Source organism: Oreochromis aureus, linkage group 22, assembly GCF_013358895.1.
Source record: "Oreochromis aureus strain Israel breed Guangdong linkage group 22, ZZ_aureus, whole genome shotgun sequence".
Taxonomy (NCBI): Eukaryota; Metazoa; Chordata; class Actinopteri; order Cichliformes; family Cichlidae; genus Oreochromis; species Oreochromis aureus.
In genome coordinates this window covers 11,705,895-11,718,427 of record NC_052962.1, presented here as the reverse complement: position 1 = coordinate 11,718,427, position 12,533 = coordinate 11,705,895, and positions in this window count along the sequence as shown.

Here is a 12,533-nt window from a genome sequence, read left to right as displayed (position 1 = left end):
GCAGAATTATTAGGCAAGTTTTATTTTTGAGGAATAATTTTATTATTGAACAACAACCATGTTCTCAATGAACCCAAAAAACTCATTAATATCAAAGCTGAATGTTTTTGGAAGTAGTTTTTAGTTTTAGCTATTTTAGGGGGATATCTGTGTGCGCAGGTGACTATTACTGTGCATAATTATTAGGCAACTTAACAAAAAACAAATATATACCCATTTCAATTATTTATTTTTACCAGTGAAACCAATATAACATCTCCACATTCACAAATATACATTTCTGACATTCAAAAACGAAACAAAAACAAATCAGCGACCAATATAGCCACCTTTCTTTGCAAGGACACTCAAAAGCCTGCCATCCATGGATTCTGTCAGTGTTTTGATCTGTTCACCATCAACATTGCGTGCAGCAGCAACCACAGCCTCCCAGACACTGTTCAGAGAGGTGTACTGTTTTCCCTCCTTATAAATCTCACATTTGATGATGGACCACAGGTTCTCAATGGGGTTCAGATCAGGTGAACAAGGAGGCCATGTCATTAGTTTTTCTTCTTTTATACCCTTTCTTGCCAGCCACGCTGTGGAGTACTTGGACGCGTGTGATGGAGCATTGTCCTGCATGGAAATCATGTTTTTCTTGAAGGATGCAGACTTCTTCCTGTACCACTGCTTGAAGAAGGTGTCTTCCAGAAACTGGCAGTAGGACTGGGAGTTGAGCTTGACTCCATCCTCAACCCGAAAAGGCCCCACAAGCTCATCTTTGATGATACCAGCCTAAACCAGTACTCCACCTCCAGCTTGCTGGCGTCTGAGTCGGACTGGAGCTCTCTGCCCTTTACCAATCCAGCCACGGGCCCATCCATCTGGCCCATCAAGACTCACTCTCATTTCATCAGTCCATAAAACCTTAGAAAAATCAGTCTTGAGATATTTCTTGGCCCAGTCTTGACGTTTCAGCTTGTGTGTCTTGTTCAGTGGTGTTCGTCTTTCAGCCTTTCTTAGCTTGGCCATGTCTCTGAGTATTGCACACCTTGTGCTTTTGGGCACTCCAGTGATGTTGCAGCTCTGAAATATGGCCAAACTGGTGGCAAGTGGCATCTTGGCAGCCATGACTTTTCTCAGTTCATGGGCAGTTATTTTGCGCCTTGGTTTTTCCACACGCTTCTTGCGACCCTGTTGACTATTTTGAATGAAACGCTTGATTGTTCGATGATCACGCTTCAGAAGCGTTGCAATTTTAAGACTGCTGCATCCCTCTGCAAGATATCTCACTATTTTTGACTTTTCTGAGCCTGTCAAGTCCTTCTTTTGACCCATTTTGCCAAAGGAAAGGAAGTTGCCTAATAATTATGCACACCTGATATAGGGTGTTGATGTCATTAGACCACACCCCCTTCTCATTACAGAGATGCACATCACCTAATATGCTTAATTGGTAGTAGGCTTTTGAGCCTATACAGCTTGGAGTAAGACAACATGCATGAAGAGGATGATGTGGACAAAATACTCATTTGCCTAATAATTCTGCACTCCCTGTACATGTACCGCCGTTACGTATTCAGAATACAAAATATGAGTAACTGTATTCCGTTACAGTTACCGTTTAAAAAGGTGGTATTCAGAATACAGTTACTTTGTTGAAATAAATGGATTACACGGCGGTAATTCCCTGTTTCATATTAGAGAGTGATATTATACCCCTTATGTCAAAATATTCATGAGCTTTTTGAGTGATAGGTTGAAATGAATTATTCATGAGCTCCGGAAATAATAACGGAAGTAATTAAAATATGATATTCATAAAAATATGATATTCATAAAAATTATGATTTTCATAAAATTATGATATTCATCCAAAATATGCTAGTTCATTGCTTTTCTTCCCCCCAAAAAAGAACTAATTGATTATTTTAGAAAAGTTTTTATATCAAATAGCATTCTTTTATTTTTAATCCATTAAAACTTTTTCCTTTTTCCTAAAGAAACGCCATCTGGTGGTGGGTCAGCGCATGACAGCGCATGAGTGCGCAGGGCGCGCACCCCTGCGCCTGTGTGTCTGTGCGCAATTGTGCGCGTGCCTGTGTCTGGGACCGTGCTTCTGTGGGGCTCCGTGTTTGTGTATTTAAAATGTGTTAAATCATAGTATAAGTGCTTAGTTGTGCTTTTATAACGTTCAGTATGGCCAGACATACAGGGTGCATGCCTTGTCGGAAAACTTTATTTCAATTTATATGCATTTGCTTAATCCGAACAAAGAAATTTAAAATCAAACTCAGAGTCACAAAAAAACACTCGCGATCTCCGCGGCTCCCACCCGATCCTTAGGCAAATAAGCAGGGACAAACTCCTCAAAAACCCTAACCCTTTTCTCCAAAACCCTAGAATAACTTGTTAGCTACCCCTCTATTCCCAAAACCTTATACTCGATAACAGGGGAAATCCTGAAACCAAATCCTTAGTCTTTTTTTCTCAAATTCAGCGCCCTAACCCTAGGCACATAACCGGCCAATCCTCCTGAAAAACAAAACAAAACAAAAAAACCTCCGCGGTTTCTCTCCAAAATACGCAAAACAAAAAACCCCTAGAAATAACCTATAGGCAACCTACTATCCCCAAAACCTTATATTCGATAACAGGGGAAATCCTGAAACCAAATCCTTAGGCATTTTTTCTCAAATTCAGCGCACGGCGGCACCCACCCGATCCTTAGGCAAAATAAGCAGTGAGAAACTCCTGAAAAAACCCTCCGCGCTTTCTCTCCAAAACCCTAGAATAACTTGTTAGCTACCCCCTCTATTCCCAAAACCTTATATTCGATAACAGGGAAATCCTGAAAAAACCCTTAGTGTTTTTCCTCCAGACTAGCTCCGTCTAAAATACAGCTCAGAGTCTAAGTTCTCCTTTCGCTATCACTCCATCCCGCAACCGCTGCCAGAGCAGCATCTTTTTCCTTCTTGTTCGCTCCCCGGCTCCTCTTCGAATGCTGCTTACCTCGTTCGAAATTTTGCGCCGGAGACCAACTCCGCCTCCCAGGTAAACCTTACTGCCCCGCTGCCAATCACATAACAAAGGGGCGGCTCCATTCGCACCCCGCTCACCCAATCGGATACAGGTCCGACTTACCTTCTCAACGATAGGTCTATTCTCTCACCTGCATTCAGGATAAATAATCTTACATTTCAACTTAAATTTAACTGTTTCTCTCTCTCAGAAAAACAAGTTTTCTCCTTTTTTCACAAACAACATGGCCACCAGACCTACCAACCTCACTGTGGTCTCTCAGACCCCGTAACCAGCTACAGAGCCTCTGCCACGCCAGCGCAACTCAGGCGAATGCATCTTTGCGGGTCCAACCTGCATCTGCTATCCCTTTGGAGGAGAGATTCCTCTCAACACCGGGGTTTTGGGGCTATGCTTTCAGCCTCCCGGAGAGCCAAATCTATTTCTACCAGCTAAAAGCAGGTGAAAGTTTTGGCCCGTTGACACCGCTGGATTGCTTTTAGCTCCTCTGACTGGGCTGTTTTGACCCTCATCGCGACCCTGAAATCCAGAAGAGCCTGCAGGAAACGAGCTCCCAGCAACCGCGAACAAGGGACCAAGAAACGCAGATGCCTCGTGTTTTCAAAGGGGCCCACGCTTCACCACCATTCACCCAACAACACCGGCCTTTAAACGCGGTGAGAAAAACGTGACATATGCGCAGTGGGAGACTAAGAGCACGCCGCCGTTTGCAGGTGGGTCTGTAAGGCGAGTCGTCAGACATCAGATGATGCCGGCAAGGATGACTTTGTGCTGGACCTTACAAACACCCACTCCGGTGTTTTCAACACATTGCTTCGGATTCCCACTCAGGACTGGTTGAAGATGGTGGGTGAAAAGAACGGCAGAATTTTAGAGCTTTTTAAGCTAAGTACAAGCACAATTGAGTTGGTCCTGGTTGGAAATAACCCCCCGCCTTCAAAATAACCCCGCCCCCTCATCCGGTCCCCTTACCCGCCTCCTCCTCCCCAGTGCTTTTAAAAACCACAACGACTGTCTCCTCCACATCGTCTGCAAACAGCCATGAGTCACCACAGCTCTGGAACTCCCTCTGCTCTAACCCCGGCATCCTTTCGGCCAGCAGCTGCTTCTACTCCAGCCGGGAACCCCCTGATGGATCTTGCTACTCCACCACCGAGTCCCCATCAGGCCTCATCATCTCCGGCCGCTATGCTTGCAGATTCGCCGCTCCTGCCTTCATCACCTCAAGGCTGGAATTCGCCCGCCACCCTGCTCTCGGGTGGCAATCACCCGAGCAGACCCGGTAAACAGCCCAGTCTCCGGTGCCTCGCTCTGGGCTTTGGGTGACCCTGTGTGCCGGGCTCTTTTCAGAGAGCCTGAAGACAATGATCCCCACCCGGGGTGAGCAGTGGACAATCTTCATCCCTGGACATCGATGAGGCCGCTACTCTACTCCCCACAGCCGTTTTTGAACTTATAAAACTAACTCTCAAGTACCTTGTCATGTCGCTACTCCAGAAACACCGACAAGACGTGTGTCAAGGATGCGCAGTCTCCCACCCCTCACAGAGACGCCATTCTTGTCTTTTCCGCTGGAAAAATATTACTTTTTCAAGTACTATGATGAACTCTGCAAAAGATTATGGAATGGACATTTCACCAACACATTATTACAAATTTTACGGTTAGAAGGCTTTTCACCACCACCGAGCAAGTCAGAGGTGTGGCCCAGGCGTATCTCTTTGAACTCAGAGACGCCCAGCGATATAGAGGGCACTCTGCAAGAAATCGATGCCAGTGTCACTGAAGTTACCCGCACCATAATTGATCAAGTGTTAGATGACAATTACTCACTGTGGCTGTCCTAGTATTTGTTTTTCTTCTCTTTCCTATTATTTTTTCTTACTGTTAAGTTTTTGTTTGTTTGTTTTTACTCGTTTCAGATGTAATGTTTTTTTGTTTTTTTTCATTACATCAAATAAATTGTTTTTGGAAAACCTTTACATGAAATAAAACCTTTTTGGAAAATCATTGCAAGAATCAAACTCATTATTTTTTTGTTTTTACTAGAATCAAAGTGTAATGTTTTTAATTACAAGAAATAAAATATTTCCATGAACTGGTTACATGAGATAAGTAACTGCTCGATCATGAAATAAAACCATAGTTAAACATAACTTCAAAGAACACACATGGCAGAACAGATTCTATTGAAACGCGCATATTACGACCCCTCTCACCCCGGTAGTTTTTGCGGAGTGCAAAAATTGATTAAAGGCGTGCAGGATGAAACTGGTACAAAGATTAACGCGCAAACAGCTCAAAATTTCCTCGCAGAACAGGATGCTTACACCCTACACCGAGCTGCACGCCTGCGATTTCCGAGAAACCGTGTGTTTGTCCCCAGACCTCTTAATCAATATCAGGCAGACCTTTGTGATATGCGAGCGTTAGCCGAGCATAACGATGGCTATCAATATTTACTTACAGTTATAGATGTTTTCTCTAAAAAAGCTTATGCAAGAGTCTTGAAAAACAAAACAGGAGTTCAAGTCACTAAGGCTTTTGAGTCTGTCTTAAAAGATAGCCAAATTCCTCAAAAGCTACAAACAGATAGTGGAAAGGAATTTTTTAATTCTAGTTTTCAATCCTTAATGAAAAAACATGGTATAAATCATTTTGCTACAGGGAGCGACCTAAAAGCCTCCGTGTGTGAAAGGTTTAATAGGAATCTTAAAAGTAAAATGTATAGATATTTCACTGCTCAAAATACCCGTAGATATATCGATGTGTTACAAGATTTATTACAAAGCTATAACACTAGTTATCATCGTTCCATAAAAATGGCCCCGAATCAAGTAAATTCAGACAATGTAGCGTTAGTATTTCAAAACCTATATGGCACTTCGTCTCGTTGTAGAAAAAAGCCCATGAAATTTAAAAAGGGAGATCATGTGAGGCTGTCTAAAGTTAGAGGTGTGTTTGATAAGCGTTATGAGCAAACGTTCACAAGCGAGGTATTTACTATTGACCAATGCATACCTAGAGACCCTCCTGTTTATAAAATCAAAGATTACAATGGGGAAGAAATTATAGGTAGTTTTTACGAGCATGAGCTGCAGAAAATCGCTCTTTGCAAGGATAAGCTCTATCACATAGACAAAATTCTCTCAAAACGTAAACAGAGAGGTCAGATTTATTTCCTGGTGAAATGGAGGAATTGGCCTGAAAAGTTTAATAGTTGGATTAAAGCCAGTGAGCTTAAAAACCTGACATAACAAACTCCGCACCTCACTCTCATCTTGGTAACCTTGGTAACGGTTTCAGCATGAGTCTCAGGGCCAGGGTTTTTACGTCACACTACCATCAAACGCAAGTCTGAATGTATTTAAAAATAATACAAGTAGCTCTTTCCGTGTGGATTTGGCTCACCATCTCAACCTCGATGGGGCCTGGGAGGTGGCTCTCACTGAAATTTCATATCCCTATACATGGCTTAATATCCCGAATGATAAGGCTTATTTTGAATGCAGGAAAAAGAGTGACGCTGAGCAGCGGCCTGATGACGTGGTTAAGACAAAAATACGCGCTGGCTTTTATGAGGATGCTAACACGCTGAGAGCAGAGGTTGAAGCATGCCTTAGACGTATCGACTCGGATATATATCTAAAATACCACCCCATTGTTAAAAAGTTTGAATTCACCGCTGGGGGCATGTATCAACTCAGGTTTTTTCCTCCTCTCGCATATACGCTTGGTGTACCGGCAGGTGTCTGGCAGCGGTTTGAGCGCAAATTTGCCCCATATCCTGCAGATATAAAAGCTGGATGTTATCATCTTTTCTGTTATTCCGATATAGCGGCCCTACAGCTGGTAGGTGATAGCTATTCGCCCCTACTGCGTACTGTGAGAATAGAGGGTAATTACGGAGATATCGTGAACCTGTGCTTTAACAAACCAGACTATATTCCTGTTGCTCGGAAACACATGGAAAATATCCATATTGAAATCAAAACTGATCAGAACGAGCCTGTAAACTTTACCTACGGTAAAACGATAGTAAAGCTACATTTCCGGCCTGTCAAGGATCTGCCATAATAACAAAATATGGATAATAATAGATTTATAAAGTATTACGAATCCCAAGCTGGTAACGGTCTCCCGGGGTTTTCAGGTGCGCCTGTAATTTACGGACGAGGAATAGCATCTATTTTCTCAAAATTGTTTAGATTTGTAACCCCATTCTTAAAGCGTGGTGTCAGCCTCGTTAAACCTCATTTGAAAACAGCTGTCAAAGGAATTGCTACAGATGTTGTGACCTCCTCTCTGTCTAACTTGACTCGCTCAAACACACCAGAACAGCAAGAGGGTGCAGGGCTAAGCATAATCGCCCGTAAACCCCTAAAACGTCCTCCGGGTCGGAGGCTGACGGAGTTTAAAGAACGGAGGAAAACGGTCAAAAAGAGACAGAGCCCCAAAACCACCAAACGTGTAACACGCAGGTCGAGGCAGGATATTTTCTAAAAAAAAAAAACTAAGAAACAAACAACAATGTCTTTACTCCACGAGCGATCAAGCGAATGCACCTTGAGTGAACTGGATCTGTTCACAGCCCCTCTGACCCAATTTTCAATCGAGGACAAATGTTATTCAGAAATATTACCAGTAACAGCGCTCACTGATCGGGGACCTGTGGAATTTTACGTGCCTGGAAACGGGCTGCATTACCTGGACTTAAATGACACATTGCTGAGTTTAAGATTGAAGATAACAAACGCGGATGGGTCTGATATTGATGCAGATGCTAATGTTGGAATTATAAATTACCCTTTAAACACCATTTTCGCACAATGTGACGTCACATTGGGCGACAGACTGATTTCACAAGCCAGCTCAACCCACCCCTACAGGGCTATAATAGAAACATATTTAAATTACTCAGAAGAAAGTCTGAAGACTCAATTTAGCGCTGGGTTGTTTTACAAAGATACTGCGGGCTCTCACGACTCACACGTGGTAACCAATGGGCCGAACCGGGGATTAGTTCGGCGTGCAGCTTACAGTCAGCGGTCGCGAGAGTTCCACGTCATGGGCCCGTTACATTCTGATATTTTTTTCTGCGAACGATTATTGCTCAATAATGTGGATCTGAGGGTTAAGCTCATGAGAGCCAACGATGCTTTCAGCCTTATGGTGCCTCAGAATGCTAATTACCACCTGAATATTCTAGGAGCTTCATTGTTTGTACAAAAAGTCACTGTGTCCCCCGCTGTGCGCGTAGGCCACGCCTCCGCTCTCATGCAAGCCAATGCACTTTATCCCATCTCCCGGATTAATGTGAAAACATTTTCAATACCCGAGAATTCGCGGATATCACATCATGAGAATCTGTTTCTGGGTTCACTCCCCCGTTATTTAGTAATTGCTATGGTCGACCATGAAGCATTTACAGGCCGTTATGATTTATGTCCTTTCAACTTTCAGCATAACAATCTGGAGTTCCTGGCTTTATGTCATGAGAGTAAGCAGATTCCAGCCAAAGCGTTTCAACCCAATTTTGCTGAGAATAACTCCGTAAGAGAGTTTTACAGCCTGTACACCGCTACCGGAAGAAACCTTAAGGATCTCTCCTTGTGCATTGACAGACAGGAGTTTGAACAAGGATATACACTGTTTGTTTTCAATTTGAATCCTTCAGATGACAGTCAGGCCTTGTCACCGGTGATAAATGGCAACTTGAGACTTGAAATGCGCTTCAGAGTACCGCTGCCTCACACAACCACACTGATTGTTTATGCATGTTATGATTCCATTCTCGAGATCAACTCCAAAAGACAAGTTTTGGTCGGTTATTACTGAGAGGCTCCACCCTTTTGTATTGAATTATGAACAATCATCAATTGGAGAGTATAATGAGATTACTAGTTGGGGACAGGTTTTTTGGAGTATATGCAGAAGATGAATTATTAACATTACTCAAACGCTCGTTTAAAAGGCCTACATATATTATTATAAATACAGATCCCAGGGATAAGCCTGGAACTCATTGGCTGGCGATTTCATTAGATGAAGATGGAAACGCTAGTTTTTATGACTCGTTTGGTTTCCCCCCAGATTATGCTTTTTATCCTAAAAGCATTGTAACGTTTCTGAAAAAGCATGCTAAACGAGTATCTTTCCATCAAAGACAGCTACAAGCCCCACTCTCCACAGTATGTGGACAGCACTGCATATTTTTTTTGGCCCAGAAATCGCGTGGAAAGAGTTATGATGATGTACTTTCTTTATATAGCTCTAATCAGATTAAAAATGATGCCATGGTCTCGTGTTTTGTAAAACGATTTATCAGATGTGTATTGATATGTAAAGCTAGCAATTTTAATCAAACTTCGTGTTCTCTGAAAGCTTTTAACGATTGTCATTTGTGCTCAAAATAATTTCAATAAAACTGAAAATGTTTCTGTGAAAAAGTGGTGTATTGTGCTTATTGTTAAATAAAAACATGAGAGAAAATTAACTTTAAAAACACAATCTTTTATTTTTGGTTTGGATTACATCAGAAATTTAACCATGTGGGTGATAAGGCAATTCTCTTCCTTTTCTTCTTTTTCTTAACAATAACATCTTCCTCAGATGATCTGTGGTATTCTCCTGTTTCTCTCGATTCTTTTAATGCTGCTATTTCCCTTCTAGCCGATAAGTTTGTAATAGTGGATAGGGGTATTTTTAGATCTGCTAAAGTTTGTGCAAGCGAACTCCAGCCTGTTGGTTTCACACCTGTCCGAGAGCTTGCTAAGAATTTCATCAGATCGAGCATATGACTTCCAGGTATTGGCTTCTGTCTATGCATGAATTCCCCGTCGTCAGTCCATCCTCCGGGGCCTTTTGATGCTAATATTCTATGCGTTAGATATTCAGTGTTTCTCTTTGAGCGAGGGTTTATGTGACTTAATACGTCCTGTAAAACTTTATTCACACTACCCATCTGCTTGCCCTCGTGGCTTGCCTCTTCCTGCTGGTAATCATGTGATCTCTCAGTCTCCACTACTTCACGCTCCCCAGGGAGTCTTAGTGTTATTTCTCTGCTTTCATCTGATTTTTGTCTTTCAAGTACAAGGTACTTTTGTAAAAGCATGTTATACTTTTTTATCTTCTCATCTGGGGGTAGACCCTGAGTTCCCAATACACGTCTCATTTCACTATCGAGCTCATCTGCAGCCTTGTCTCTGATGGTTGGTCGAGAAGCATTTGCATGTGTTTCCTGTAAGCGTTTGATCTGCTCAGGCGAGATCAAATACATTTTCTGCATTGTTATTTACGGATCGCGCCTATAGCTAAATCAGCTACCATGGGTAAAACTGTTGTGAGGAGCGGTAAAAGAAAACCTCCTTTTTGATTCAATAATTTTTTCTTCTTCCTGACTCCATCCTGTCTGCATGCCATCTGTCTGATCGTCTCCTTGTATCGTTTCAGCTTGTGATGCTGGCATTGTGTGATTGGAATATTTCCTTTTAAGAGATTCATACAAATCTCACAAATAGCCTGAATTAAATCAGGTGAGCATTCTTGTAAAATAACCTTACAAATTTTAGGCGAGCTTCTGGTTAGTGTTTTCAGCAAAGCAAAGATTCTTCTCAATCTTACAGACATTGTTTCTGTTATTTTTTCTTGGGTAAGAAAACACACAGCTGTTCTGAGGGTAGTATCCCTGTTCTCAGTCTTAGCTGCTCTGGACAGGTGGGGGTTAAATCTATCAATAAATATCCGTGTGGCTCTCTCGTGGCTTCTTCAAAACTCTCCAAGAAGAATTGCACACGTCCTGGACATATTTATCTAGCTAGTGTATTAACTTGTAATTTATCACGAGGGTTTTTAAATAACACCATATAAGTACTGTTCAGACTGATCGTCCTGCTGTGTTTGCCTTGTAAAAACACATTTTGTGTCAAAAACATTATGCTCATATTTTTATGGTGTCTGTATTGCGTGAAAATCCGGACCACTTCTGGATGATTAGCTGCTTGAAAAATAACATCATCCAGTACAATGAGATGACTTTGGTGTGAGGGAAACAAGCTCTCATCTTCAAAAGATTCAGGGAGACCTTCAATGAATTTAATACTTTTATTTTTCTCTTGAAGCTCAGAATACAGAGGCTGAAAGGATGTATAAACCCACACAACATTGTCAATAAGCTTGTTCAAAACATTTACACAGTTTTCCAATACAGATTTCACAAAAAATGTCTTTCCCGAGCCACTTGGCCCAACAACCATACAGGAAAATGGCACATGAAGTCTGGGATCAAACTCGATTAAAGCAGGTTGAAACATTTTTAAAAAAACATACAAAAACAAACAAAAAAGAAAAAACAAAAAGAAAAACAAAAAACAAGATTAATCAATAACCAAAGGGCAAAGTGAGACCTCCTGGCAGCAATCTACGCTTGTCATAAACAACCCGGAATTTTTTGGGGAATGATGAATTTTTCAGTGCAAACCCAGCTTTATTACGAAGGATAGTGTGCTGTGGTGCCTCAAGTGTAGACCCTCCTTCACTGTTATGAATGTAATTGTCAACCAGGTTTTTCACAGATTCAAAGTTGACCCTTTCGCAGACATCGTGTGTTTGTGTGATCCCTTTTGCTTTCAAGACAACTTTACCTTTTTTGGTCATATAGCCATAGCTTTTGGGTCCAGCTGCAACAAACTCTGTAATGAAATCATCCTGCTCTAGTTCATTAGTGAGGTCACCCAAATATCTACCTAATTCTAGTTCAGATTGATTTTGTTTGGTGAGATAAACAACACTGTCAGTATCGTAGTAAATTGCTCTCTCCTGCAACTGATCCAAATAACTGTAGAGTTTCATACGCCCATATGAAGTAGTGAAGGCCGCAATGAAGATGTTATCTGTGGAGTTTGGCAATGGGGTACAGAGATCGCCATAACACCATTGAATAAGCGCTATATCCTCACTGACAAAAGAGAAATAGGTCACTTTGTATTTTGGTGAAAACATCAGATTAAAGAATTCCTCGGGGTCACTCACCAGTTTGCTCTGTGTGAGATTATTTCTCTGGCCAAATTTTCCCCAAAAAGAGTTTAAACACAGTTTGGCCATTTGTCTTTTAGCAGGGTTTAGTTTTATATTTTCAGGGTCCAAAGTGATGCCTTGCTTAGCCTGGTAGTCTTTAATGTAAAGCTGTTTATCCTCCTCAGTTACAACATCTGATGGGTAGCCTGAAGCTTCTTGTTTTTTGCGCAGGAAATGATGTACATAGTCTGTGAATATTGTGTTACTCTGTTTCTCAAAGTGCCATACCTCGGTGATTCGACTTATTTGATAGCCCTTTTCTAATGCAAGATTAAATTCTGGACTGGTCCAAACCCCTTTGAGTGCTCTCTCCTCGTTGCTATGGTTACACGCCCCCTGTTGGTTGTTCATTTCAGCACAAGTGCGACAGAGGGTAAAGAGAAGCTTTCCTGACTTAGTTTTATAGGGTAAAACTGGAAAATAGAGTGCTCTGG